The 13,476-nt window shown below is 39.3% G+C and overlaps 1 protein-coding gene across 8 annotated transcripts in view; it reads right to left on the bottom strand.

Moving 5' to 3' along the window:
* Positions 1-12,162, bottom strand: part of VPS54 (VPS54 subunit of GARP complex) — a 102,244-nt gene extending 90,082 nt beyond the window's left edge. For all 8 annotated transcript variants that reach the window (XR_004384580.1, XM_032873788.1, XM_032873793.1 and 5 more), the window contains exon 1: positions 11,793-12,162. The gene's annotated coding sequence lies outside the window, so the exon portion shown is untranslated. The remainder of the gene's footprint in view (positions 1-11,792) is intronic.
* Between the last annotated feature and the right edge of the window lie 1,314 nt (positions 12,163-13,476).

Below are 13,476 nucleotides of genomic sequence, written 5' to 3'. Positions count from 1 at the left end.
ATTTCCTTTTTTCCTTAGATAAAAGAATAATCCAGGACGCCTGGGTGCCTCAGTTGTTAAGTGTCTGCCTTGGGCTCAGGTCATGATCCCAGGGTCCTGAGATCCAGCCCGGCATCGCATCAGGCTCCCTGCTCGGCGGGAAGCCTGCTTCTCCCTCTTCCTCTCCCACTCCCCCTGCTTGCTCTCTCTCTCTCTGTGAAATAAATAAAATCTTAAAAAAAAAAAAAAAAGAAACAAACAAACAAACAAACAACAAGAATAATCCTTAAACTGGGTGGAAACTTACAAAAGGACTTTGGACTTTATCCACAAGACTGGTAAGTCATTATAGACTTTACTCCATCACTCTAGGAGATTATCAGCTTGGAGGGCCAAGGACAGAACCTAAGAGGACTTGAACATTTCTGAAGAAAGAAATGAAAAAAAGATATAGGGTTACCTGGGTGTCTCAGTCAGTTAAGCACCTGACCCTTGATTTTGGCTTAGGTCATGATGTCAGGGTCGGGTTCTGCTTCTCTCCATCCCCCTCTGCCCCAACACCACCATAACTACCACCACTGTGCGCATGAGCCTGCACGTTTTCTTTCTCTCTCAAATAAAAAATAAATCCTTAAAAAGGAGGGGCAGAGTGCCTGGATGACCCCATTAGGCATCTGACTGTAGATTTTGGCTGGGGTCATGGTCTCAGGGTTGTGGGGTCAAGCCCCATGTTGGGATCTGTGCACAGAATCTGCTTAGGATCCTCTCTCTCCCTTTCCTCTACCCTTGCCCCTGCTCATGCTCCCTCTCTAAAATAAATAAATGTGATCTTTAAAAAAGAAAGAAAGATCGATATAAAGAAAAGCTTGTGCTAAAGAAGGAATATCTAAGAAGGTGAGAGAAATATCAATTCAGAAATCACAAATAAAATGGGAAAAAAACCCATCACTTAGATTTGGCAGTTAGGCAGTGACCAGATGTCACTGAGCAGTGACATAAGAAACAATGTCAAGTCCAACAGTGGAGTTGGATGCCAGATTGTAAAAGTTGGAGTGGAACCCACAATTATCTTTGACAAAGCAGAAAAAAATGTCCAATGGAAAAAAAGGCAGTCTCTTTAATAAAGTGTTGGAAAAAGTGGACAGCAACATGTAGAAGAATGAAACTGAACCACTTTCTTATACCATACACAAAAATAAATTCAAAATGAAAGACCTCAATGTGAGATAAGAATCCATCAAAATCCTATAGGAGAACACAGGCAGCAACCTCTCTGACCTCAGCCACAGCAACTTGAACCATTGGGACTTCATCAAGATAAAAAGCTTCTGCAGAGCAAAGGAAACAGTCAACAAAACTAAAAGTCAACCTACTGAATGGAAGAAAATATTTGCAAATGACATATCAGATAAAGTGCTAGTATCCAAAATCTATAAAGAACTTATCAAACTCAACACCCCAAAAATAAAGTTAAGAAATGAGTTAAGAAATGGGCAGAAGACATAAACAGACATTTCTTCAAAGAATACATACAAATGGCTAACAAACACATGAAAAAATGCTCAATATCACTTGGCACCAAGGAAATACAAATCAAAACCACAATGAGACACCACCTCACACCGGTCAGATTGGCTAAAATTAACCCTCAGGAAAAAACAGATGTTGGCAATGATGCAGAGAAAGGGGAATCCTCTTACACTGTTGGTGGGAATGCAAACTGGTACAGCCACTCTGGAAAACAGTATGGAGGTTCTTCAAACAGTTAAAAACATAACTATCCTATGACCTAGCAATTGCACTACTAGGTATTTATCCAAAGGATAAAAAAATAGTGATTTGAAGGGGCACATGCACCCCAATGTTTATAGCAGCAATGTCCACAATAATCAAAACATGGGAAGAGCCCAAGTGTCCATCAACAAATGAATGGATAAAGAAGATGTGTACATATATATGACGGAATATTACTCAGCCATCAAAAAGAATGAAATCTTGCCATGTGTAACATGGACAGAACTAGAGGGCATTACACTAAGCAAAATAAGTCAGTCAGAGAAAGACAAATATGATTTCACTCACATGTGGAATTTAAGAAAAAAACAAATGAACAAATGGGAAGGGAAGGGAAGATAAAGACAGAGAGGGAGGCAAACCATAAGACATTCTTTAATATAGGGACAAACTGAAGGTTGCTGGAGGGGAGGTGGGTGGGGGGTATGGGGTAATTGGGTGATGGGCATTAAGGAAGACACTTGATGTAATGAGCACTTGGTGTTACAAGCAACTGACGAATTACTAAATTGTACTCCTGAAAATAATACTACACTATATGTGAACTAACTTGAATCTAAATAAAATCTTGAAAGAGAAAAAAAAGAAGTTGGAGTGGAATAGGTAGGGAAATTAAAAAAACAATGGCTATACTTTCAATTATAGGATTACAAAACAGAATATATACTAAAATCCCATTTGATATAAAACCTTTATATCACTCTCTCTATATACACATAATGTATAAAAAGGTATACAAGAAAACATTAATTATCTGCTTAGTGGCATAACAAAACTTTCCTGACCACCATATCTAAGCACATTCTCTCCCCTTCCCTCCCTCCATCCAACACACACACACCCTGATTCTCTATGACTAGCACTTTAGTTTGTGATCTTTATAGTACTTGCTCAAATTTTAACTGATTATTTACCTGTTAATTTTCTGTCTCCCCCACTATACTGAAAATACTTGTTACTTATTTCATTCACCCTCCTATACTACCGTTAGCAGAGTCTAAGCAATTGGTAAAACACATGAAAGTTCAATAAATGAATGAACAAGGGAACTAATATCATGGAAAAAGAGGTAATCAATGTCTTATGTAAGTTCATGCATTTAAATAATCTAAAAATACACAAAGTCAAAAATACATTATCTTGTTTGTATAACATTACCTTTCTAAAATGTTATTCTAGACTCTCTACATTTTTATAACACAGTATATATAATATACTTAAGAAACCGGCCATAAAATGAGTTAGGCAGCTATTATTTATTAGTTGTATGACTTTGACAACTTTCTTATCTTCCTATTTCCTCATTTGTAAATGGGACAACAGTATCTTTCTCATAGGAATATTGTAAAACTTAAATGAAATGTAACTTACATAACCTATATATAAACTAGTGGCACAATACTTGGCACACAGGAGACATTCAATAAAAAACTGCAACTATCACTATTTATTATTATAAATATCTTAAGTATTAACATTTGGACATTTAAACTTTAGGTTCCTGAGCCTCCTCTATCAGTGTCCTCTGCTTGAGTGCCCTTAGTTTTTGGAGAGAGGAGGCAGCAAATTTATACAGCCAGATATAATTTACTATCAGAAAAGTTGCCAAAGTATAGAACAGTGGTCCTCAAAGCCATGCTAGTAAAAGGAGAGAAAAAAGAATACTGGAAAATGATGTTGAAACTAGAAAACATGTGGCCTGGAACAGAAGCAAGTTTAATGACAATACTACGCGAGAGAGAAAGGAGGAGGGAGAGAAGGCAAAGAGGCTAGAAGTAATGATTTAGAAAACATCTAGATAAAGGTCAAAGTTGAATCCATGGGAGTAAAGTGGATGAGATAAAAATTACAATCTCTGAGTTGGAGGGAACTTTAAAAGATAATCTGGCTCCACTCTCTACCTAATTTATGAACCCTTTCTACAAGAGCTTTTTGCCTCATTTGAAAACTTTTAACAATGGAGAACTGATTACTTCAAATGCAGATTTTTACTATAAAACAACTATAATTGCTTTAGGAAAATAATTCTTTCCTGTAGTGTACAGAATCCTGCCTCCCTTAATTTTCCATTGCTATTCCTAGTCCAATTACATTATAGGAATAAAAGAAAATACTTCTAGTCATAGGAAGATAATATTACAAAGAAAAGGTGTGAAAAAGAAATAGAGAGAGAGAGGGCTAATGAGAGCTCAGAGAAAGAGGAAGGGCAAATGCACTTACAAGGATAGGAAAAAGAAATCAGAAATACCATCCTAATAGAAGCAAGGGAGAAGTGTCCAGGAGGAAAGTGTGAACAGCAGTGTCAACATGATGCAGTAGTCAAGTAACCTCGACTATCTTCAGTAAGGATATTGAATTAGAACGTATTAGGACAGTGGTTGGGGCAGAAGCCATACTCCAAGATGTTAAGTATTAAGTAAGTGATGAAGTAATAAAGGCAACAAGATCAACATCTCTTTGGTGGTGAAAGAAAAGTGACTAAGAGTTGAGAAAGAATTTTTTTAGGCCATGGGAGACCGGAGCACATCTGTAGGCAAACAGCAAGAAACCAACTGAAGGGTGAGATTAAAGTGGAACAAGAAGGGGCACCTGGGTGGCTCAGTTGTTAAGCGTCTGCCATCGGCTCAGGTCATGATGCCAGGGTCCTGGGATGGAGCCCCACCCCAGCTCAGCGGGAAGCCTGCTTCTCCCTTTCCTGCTTCTCCTGCTTGTGTTCCCTCTCTCGCTGTGCTTCTCTCTGTCAAATACATAAATAAAATCTTTAAAAAAAAAAAAAGGAAAAAGAAAAGGTACTGGAGAGAGAAGATGGAAGGGGAAAGAAGAGTTAGATATACATGGGGATTGGCAGTATGGTGGTGAAGGCAGAGAGAGAACAATCACACCTGGGGACTTTTATGCCCCACCTTGAGAAAGACAGGACTTTGTCAGGCAACAGTGAGAAAATGAACAAGCAATACAGAAAATTTGCACTCCATACTACTTCTCTAATTCTCTTCCAGGGAGCGAAGGGACAGAGAGGAGAAGGGGGCAGGGAGTGGAATCAGCTGGGACTTGGGTACACTCCCACCCAATGTGGGAAACATGTTATCAGTGAAAAAAGGAAGGATGGCAAGGGAGAGGGAAGACAAAGAAAGAAAGAGAGAGAGAGAGAGAAAGGATCACATTTCACTAATATCTGACTAAACACTACGGTTCTTAATTGCTTACTTTCATTCAGATTATTCTGTTGGTCTAACAGTCTAGAAAAACATGTCTGTATGAATCAGTGAACGGATGAATCAATGATCCTCATTATGAGGATGAAGAACAGATTCAAGAGTAATTTGGTTTCAGACATTTAGCTAATAAATTGTGAAGATGGGATTTGCACTCAGATCTTCTGATTCTAAATCCCATGCCTCTGTCTCTATATTATACTGCCTCTCTAAAACACCAAAATCTAAATTATTTCACTATACTGCCTCTCATCCATTTCAGGCACCCAGTATTTTCTTCTCTTCTGTCTTCTTTTTCTCCTTATCAATTACTGATCCTATAACAATTATTTACACTAACAAATATTTCTGTTCATCTTATATTAAAAATAAATATAGCAATAATTATCATCTGACTGTGATAAGATTTTTTTAAGACTTGACTTCTTTTAAATTTTTTTAATGTATTTAACTAATCTCTATACTTCCTGTCTCCCTCTGTCTGTACCGCTGCTCGTGCATGTTCTTGTTCTCTCTCTCTCAAATAAATAAATAACACTGTCATTTTTGTTCTTAGGAATATATTAATATATAATTTCTTCTAACATTTTTAAGGTAGGGTAGGTTATACAAATTTTATTTTAAATTTACTTTTTGTTAAGGATTTTAATATGTCTGATAGTTTACATATTTAAGACATATACAATACCAGTAACTTTGAATGAATGATTATAAATTTATTTGCTAATCAATTACTTCAACAGTCTCCCCTGCATGTTCAATTCTCTCCTCTCTCATCCAACTTCAATCTATCTTTGCTTTGTTCCTAGCTGCAGAACATCAGAGAAAATTTATATAGAACATCAGATTATAAATGTATAAATTCTAATCTGAAATAAGGCACTACTCAGCAGTCTTTTCACTGATTTATCCTGCTCTTTCCCAATCCTCACAGTATTTATAACAAACCTTCATTACTCTTCTCACGTCCCCAAGTTTACCTTCATCAATCCCATGCTCAAAAAGTAATTGTCTTTTTACTCCATACCAAAGGAAAAAAAAGTTCTCATATAAGATTCTACCCTCCATATCCACACATACCAAATCCTCACAATTCTTAACCTCTGGGGTATAATACTGTTGTGTACTCTTGTCTAGAGTTAATCCCTCAACCAGTTGTTCTTGATCTTACCTCTTCCTACTTCATCTGAGACCCTGTTGTATTAATTATTCCCTGACCTCCCCCATCTTCACCAAAAAAAAAAAAAAAAAAAAAAGGTTCAGGTGCTAAATTAAAAGTTCTTTCCCTAAACTCTATCTCCTCAGGCTACTTCTTGCCTCCCCTTCACTGGCAAGCCTCTGCTGTGAGACTCTCCTACCAAAAGTACTTCTTTGGTCCTAACCTCACTCAACTTTAAAATCATCTTTCTTAAAATTCAAATTTGATCAGGTCACTCTCCTTAAGTATTCTTCGATCGTGGTGTATATATCAAGTCTATCAAGTCCAAAAACTCCACAACCTAGGCCCAATCTACCCTCAGTTTAGCCAAACTGAAACAACAACATCAACAACAACAGAACAAGAACTTTCTTGACATAATACATGACTTCAAAATTTTACTTTATTCACTCCATAAAATGTCATAAAATATGATGCATACAATATACATATACAAATACACAACTTCAAGTCAAAAAGCTAACTATTTGAATACAAAATTCCCCAAATCAACAACACTTTTTGCCATGAAAATTCCCCCAAATCCCATTTTTTTAAGTTCACCATATTTAAAAACAAAAAAACAAAAAACGAATACCAAAAAAACTACCAATATCATTACATGACTTACTTTTTTTTTTTTTTTAAGATTTTATTTATTTATTTGACAGAGAGACAGATCACAAGAAGGCAGAGAGGCAGGCAGAAAGAAAGGGAAACAGGCTCCCTGCTGAGCAGAGAGCGGGATGCAGGACTCTATCCCAGGACCATGGGATCATGACCTGAGCCGAAGGCAGAGGCTTTAACCCACTGAGACACCCAGGCACACTTACATGACTTATTCTTAATATTGTCTCTGACTATTCTAACCTCATGCTACCCTGTAAAAATACTGGCTTGCTCAAGTTCTGTTACCTCAAGTCTTAATTTTGTATGATTGTGAAGTTGACCAGTTAACAAAATTCTAAGAGATTACATTCTTCCCCACTTACTTCATGTGTTTTAGTTAATTCAACTCTAAACACTAGAGCACAACTATGGACCACTGGACATGTAGAAAAATCAAAGCCTTTCTTTTTTTGCAAAAAGATGTTGAAAAATAACAGAAAAAGAAACAAATCTAGAAAGAGGTTAAGATTTTACAAATAGTGAGTAGGCTTTAAAACTCTATTTATTCAGTTAAATCCTCACATCTGAAGAGCAATTACTAGTGGTAGAATACCCTGTAATTATAAAATAAGACATGAATAGAGGAATTATTCCCATCAAGGAAATTAATCCAGATAACCATAGCTTACTCTTGAAAAGACTAAAACTTTTTATACAAATAAGTCACTGCTGAAAATTCTAATCCTGAAATTATATATTTTCATAACTTTTCAAATAGCATATTTTGAAAACAGGTAACCCTTTCTTGATAAGTTAATTTCACCCTTATAATCAGTTATTATACTGTGCTACAACAGTGATACTTTCAGGCGCTGCTGAAGGAAGTCAATTTGCTCCTAGAGTAAAGAATTTGGAATTTTTGGAAATTTTGGTGATCATACTAGTTCTTTTACTATTTTGTTATCAATATATTTTAGAATTTCTCTCTTCTCCCTAGAGATACTATCAGCAGTCACTGTTCTCTGCCTCACTGTCTATATTTCCGACTTTGGTACCCTCTATATCCCATTCTAATTTGATTCTTCTGAAACAAGTAACTTTTATTGAGGTATAACTGACATTTAACATTATATTAGTTTTAGGTGTAGTAACTAATTCTTGTACTTGACATAGCATCTAAACACACATAACCCTCATCTAATTCTCACAATCACTATATAATCACTATATAAGAATTATCACTATTCCTACTTCATAGATGAGAAAATCAAGGCTCAGAAAGGTTGAGTAATTATCTAAGATAATAAAGCAGGTAAATAGCAAAAGTGATCCCAACTGTCAATCTTATCTTCTTTCATCACCAAATTAAGCTTGTTAAAAACAAATTAAATGAAAATAAGTAAATAAATAATTTTTAAAAACAAATTAAATGAGTCAAAAGTGGGGCCCACAAGAATGAGAAAAAAAAGATGTGATTCATATATGACCTCTGAATCTTTTTGGACATTCACAATATACATTACTAAGTAGTTAATTAAAAGAGCTTACTTTTCTCCTTTTTTGGTAGTTGAAACTACCAGGAAAAAAAAAAATTACGTCTACATAAAGAAAATACAACTTTTTCTATTTCAAATTCAAAAAACTATTACCAGTAACTAACAATTCAAAATATAATAACAGTTCAAATCTGTAGTAAAACAAGGCTTTTGCATTTTCAGGAAAAAAAAATTTTTTCTTCAGATTAGGAGATACCTGTGTTGTGTCATAATTAGATTGCCTTCTACTTTTCCCTTAACTGCCTCCCACTGCAAAAAGAGAGTTGCTAGAGGACCTAAAGGGTTAATCTAACATACTAAACAGCACCCAGTGAGACTTATTTTCCCACCTGGTGGGAGTTAAGAACAATAGGTCAGACACTCACTGAAATAATGCAACTACAGGTTTAAAACAATACCAATGACATTTGGGTGGATACTTCTTTGTTGTATAGGGTGGGTGGGATGACATAGAATGCATGCTGTGCATTGTAAGTTTAGCAACATTCCTGGCTAATGGCACCCCAACTTCAGTTGTGACAACGAAAAAGCATTTCTAGACACTGCCAGATATCCCTTGGAGGGCAAATTCACCCCTAATGAGAACCATGAGTTTAGATATGAGGGCCACGGATCTTTGAAAGAGGAGGCCAACAACCAGCCTTGTTAATCTTAATGCTTTCAAATTAATTTCGTTTTCAAAATATGAATTTTTAAGAATAAAATGGTAACAGTACAAGAATATGCCTAAATAATATACAGTATATACCATCCTCCTTTAAATTAAAGCATTTTTAGAGAATTTTCTAAGATGTATTTCATCTATGTGGATACATTAGTCTCCCCACAACCCTCCATCCTGAATGGGGAAACGTCCAGTTCTTTTCCAACTCTGCTAGAAAAATGTCAGTCACATGCACACATAAGAGAACCTAACAATTCTAATTAGAAATCCCCATTTCTTGCCTTACATGGCCACACTGTGGTTCCTGAGCCACAGTCCTAGATTCAAGCTTCTACTCCAGAATTCTTCATATGGTTCCTGCCACCTTTTTGTGAATCAAGCAGGAAGTACGCTCATGACCTTTAAGGTCTTCTCTAATCCTGATATCCTAATATTCCAGGGCAAAGATACTCAAACTTTTACTTGACTCCCAGCTAATGAGAATACCTCTTGAGATCACTGAAATCATTCACACTAACTTTCTTTCTCCACACTTTAATCTATGCTGAATATAACCAAATAGAATGTCAGTTGTTTAGAACATGGATTATTAACACCAGAGATCATCTGCTTATTCTCTGACTCAAAATATTTTAAACATGTAAGCTGATTTTAAAAGAAACACTTCAAAAAACTATGAGCTGATACCATTTACATGCATGAATCACAACAGAAAAATATTAAGATGGAAAGATTAGTGGTTGCCCAGGTCGAGGGTGGGTGGGGAGAGTGGGGGAGTACTATCAAGGAGCAAGTTTCTTTTTGGGATGATGAAAATGTTCTAAAATTAGACTATGACAGTTTTACAACTCTGTATATATATTATAAATCATTTAATTTTACAGTTTTTTTTAATATTTTATTTATTTATTTGACAGAGATAGACACAGCAAGAGAAGGAACACAAGCAGGGATAGTGGGAGAGGGAGAAGCAGGCTCCCCATGAGCAGGCAGCCCCAGGCTTGATCCCAGGACTCTGAAATCATGACCTCAGGGGAAGACAGACTCTTAACGACTGGGCCAAGCCACCCAGGCACCCCTAATTTTACACTTTAAGTGAGTGTGCTTTACTCAAAGTTGTTTGTAAAAACTAAAAGTAGGAAAAAAGAATTTTAAGCAACTTTCATTGGTAGGAAAAGGAATGTGATTAAGAACAAATTCTGCAAAGTTTGCCATTTCATGAGTTATATAAGATTTGATTTTAATTCTGACATAAAAATTTAGTACCTATCCAGAAATAAATTTTAACTTTTCCAGAAAACATACAAAAATTTAATCATCTTTTTCTAGCAAACTTTCAATAATTTAAAAACAAAGAAAAACATTTCAGAAAGCCAAATGCTAGAACAGCAATGCCTCTACAAGACTAAAATACATCAGTAAAACCAAGAAAACATGAAAAGTCTTTATAATTCTGTGATTCATTCTTCACAAAGAAAACCATTACAATATTTTTCATTTCTTTTAAAAGTGGTCCTGTAATGTCTGTCCTGGTAGTGTAATAATTTTTAAGTTAACAGGGCATAATTTAAAAATAGCCAAATCACAATAAAACTGCAAACATCTAATACCCCAAGCCACAACTATCAATCACCCAAAATTTGCATATATTGGTCATTTTTACCAAAACCTTTCATGAGCAATGATGACCACTATGAACCATCAAGTAATACCTGTTTCTAGGAAATCAGACTCTGACTGCAAGACTAATATAGACAAATCCCATCATTCCATCTGTTCCACCAAAACTGTTTAGGTTGATTCAAAGTACTTTTCCAATTAAACTCTCCAGATTTATAAAAGTCAACCTGAATGTCCACCAAAATCTGCAGTTTAAGTTACCACAATAATGCATTTCTCGGCATACTATATCGTGATATCATTTGCCTTGTCAGCATTTACTATTAAGATTGCCCTGGGGTTTGCCAATTAAAAACAAAAAACAAAACAGTCCAAACAATTTAATTCCTCGAAAGTAAGGGGAGCCTGACTCAATAAAAGCCAAAAAATAAAGCCGGTTAAAAGCGAATTAAAACAAAACTTGCAATGCCGGGTCAGTCAGTCAAAATTCTAAAACACCATCCTGAACTCTACACACGGACAGACCAAGTGGTTAGTTATAATGAGTAGCCAAAAGTTCCCTTGTCAACGACGGGAGAGGAGGGGAGGCCTGCTTTTGTACCAATGCACAGATGGAAAGAAACAGAACTGAAGAAAATTAATTACCGAACAAATTATTGCGAGCTAAATCGTCAAACTGAAAAACATGGAGTTTTTATGGGGGGGGGGGGGTAGCCTTCCTTTTTTTCCTTAGCAAGAAAAACTATTGTTTTACATTTAAATTATTCCAGTAGGCTCAAAAGGGGGTTAAGGGCCCGGCTGGGGGTGGGGGGGCGGGGGATGCAAAGTTTGGGGGCGGCATCCAAGGACGGTAATGGAAGTTCCAAAGCCCGGATCCCAGAAAGGGGCGAGACCGGGGACAGCGGCGTTTTCGGCCGCAGACTGGAAGTGAGGAGAACAGCTGCGGGCCCTGATCCCAGAGCGGGACCGACAAGGAAGAGGAGGCGGCGGACAGGGGAATGGAAGCTTCAGCGCCCGTCAGTTGTGACCGAAACTCTGTCCGCTTCGGGCCGGGGAGGAGACACAGGGGGTGGGGTCTCGAGCCCTCTCCACCGGAGGTCGGGACGAGGGTGGGCCGCGAAGCGCTGGGGGCCGGTTGGGGCCGCCCCGACACCTACCTGCGGGTCCCGGGCAGCCGCCCCAGAGCGAGGCCTAGTGCATCGCCGCCGCCTCCAGCCCTCCACGTCGTACCGAGGCTGCTCCGCGGCCGCCGCCGCCCGGAGCCCTGTCGGGCCCGAGCCCGGCTTTCCGCCCCCGCCCCCGCCCAGCGCCGGCTGGCCCGTCGGCCGGGGAAGCACAGGGCCGCCCTCCCGAGCCCAGCTCTGCTCGGCGGGTGAGAGGCGGCAGCGGCGGCTCCCTCAAGTCTCTCCCGGGTGTCCTGTCAGCCAGCAGTTTCCCCCGGGTCCGCAGCGCCGCCTCCGCCGCTGCTGCCACCGCCTCTCCCACATCCCCGGCCTCCAGAGGAGCCGCCGCCGCCGCCGCCGCCGCCGCCGCCGCCGCGCCGCGCCGCGACCACTACCCCTAGCGCTTCTGTTCCCTACTCCACTGCTTTCCCTCACCCAGCCGGCGCGGCTCGGCCCGGCTAGGTCCGGGAAACAGCGCCGGAGGCCGCCGCGAGGCCGCCGCAGCCCCCAGCCCACAATCCACCGCGCGCCTCCGCCGGGGCGGGAGGGCCGCGGCCCGGGCCAGGGGGGGAGCGCTCGCCGCCTCGGGAGAGGGGCCACGGCGCGGACGCCACGGGCCAAGCCGGCGTTCCCCGGGAACGGGAAATACCCCCGCGCGACTCCTCTGCGCCTCCTCTGATAGTCCTATACGCAAAGACCGAAACCCACGCTGAACTCTACTTTTCCCCACGACCCTTCCCCCACCCGAGTTCTCAAGAGCACCCAGAGGCCGCCTTCTGCCTGCCCTGGGACTGGCCCGCGATCCCTCAGCGGGGCCTTAGCCCACCCCCAGACCAACCGACTCCAAACGTCCCTGAACCCACCCGGGACCTATTAAAGTAGATACTTCCACAACATTCCACCTCTCCTCTCGCCCCCTCAAAGTGAATACTGTTCAGAGTTTCCCAAATAAATGTCCTTTAAAAGGTTAAAGGTCATCCCCTCCCCAACAAGCCACTGGACTTTGAAAATAGTGTATTGTCTCTCTGTTGATACCTTCCCCCACCGAGTCGTTCTCTTAAATTTTCCCCTAGTTCCAGGCCTTTCTACCATCTATCACACTATCCTGGCACGTAAACCGGTTATTGCTGCTCTTGGACTGAGATACTTAAAGTGTTTGTGTATTAATACCTTCTCACTGTGATTGTTAACAATAATACAATTCAGCCTGGTGTTTGAGAGCTTGCAATTTTAATTCAATAAAAGAGCAATCTGCAAAAAAAATGTCTTAGAATATTTTTAAAAAGAGAAAAAAGGGCTCTCAATCATTTGTGCTTATGTCTTAGTTTTAGGAGGATTTCTCTCAATTTTGAAACTATTCCTTGCCTGAAAATATCCACCAAAGTTTCAGGCATTTATAAACTCGTCTGTTTAAACAAATCAAAAGTGAAAATGTAGCTCTTACAGTTGGGGATTTAAAAAAAAAAAAAAAGTTGATGCACGTTTCATTTCCAAGAAGTCACTTCAAAAATTGCAAACACAACTTTGTGAAATATTTTACCCACTAAAGAGCTAAAGTTGGGGAAGAGAAGACAAAAGAGATTCAACAAAAATGGTTGAAAGGAAATTCGTACCTTATGTTTTTCTAAATTCAATCCATTCTCTACAATTTTATAAGGAGAGGAAGGATATCAACCCC

The sequence above is a fragment of the Lontra canadensis genome, unplaced genomic scaffold (assembly GCF_010015895.1).
Source record: "Lontra canadensis isolate GAN:19392208 unplaced genomic scaffold, GSC_riverotter_1.0 scaffold50, whole genome shotgun sequence".
NCBI classification, from domain to species: domain Eukaryota; kingdom Metazoa; phylum Chordata; class Mammalia; order Carnivora; family Mustelidae; genus Lontra; species Lontra canadensis.
Note: the sequence above shows the minus strand (reverse complement) of the source record. Positions and strands in the feature narration are given on the sequence as shown.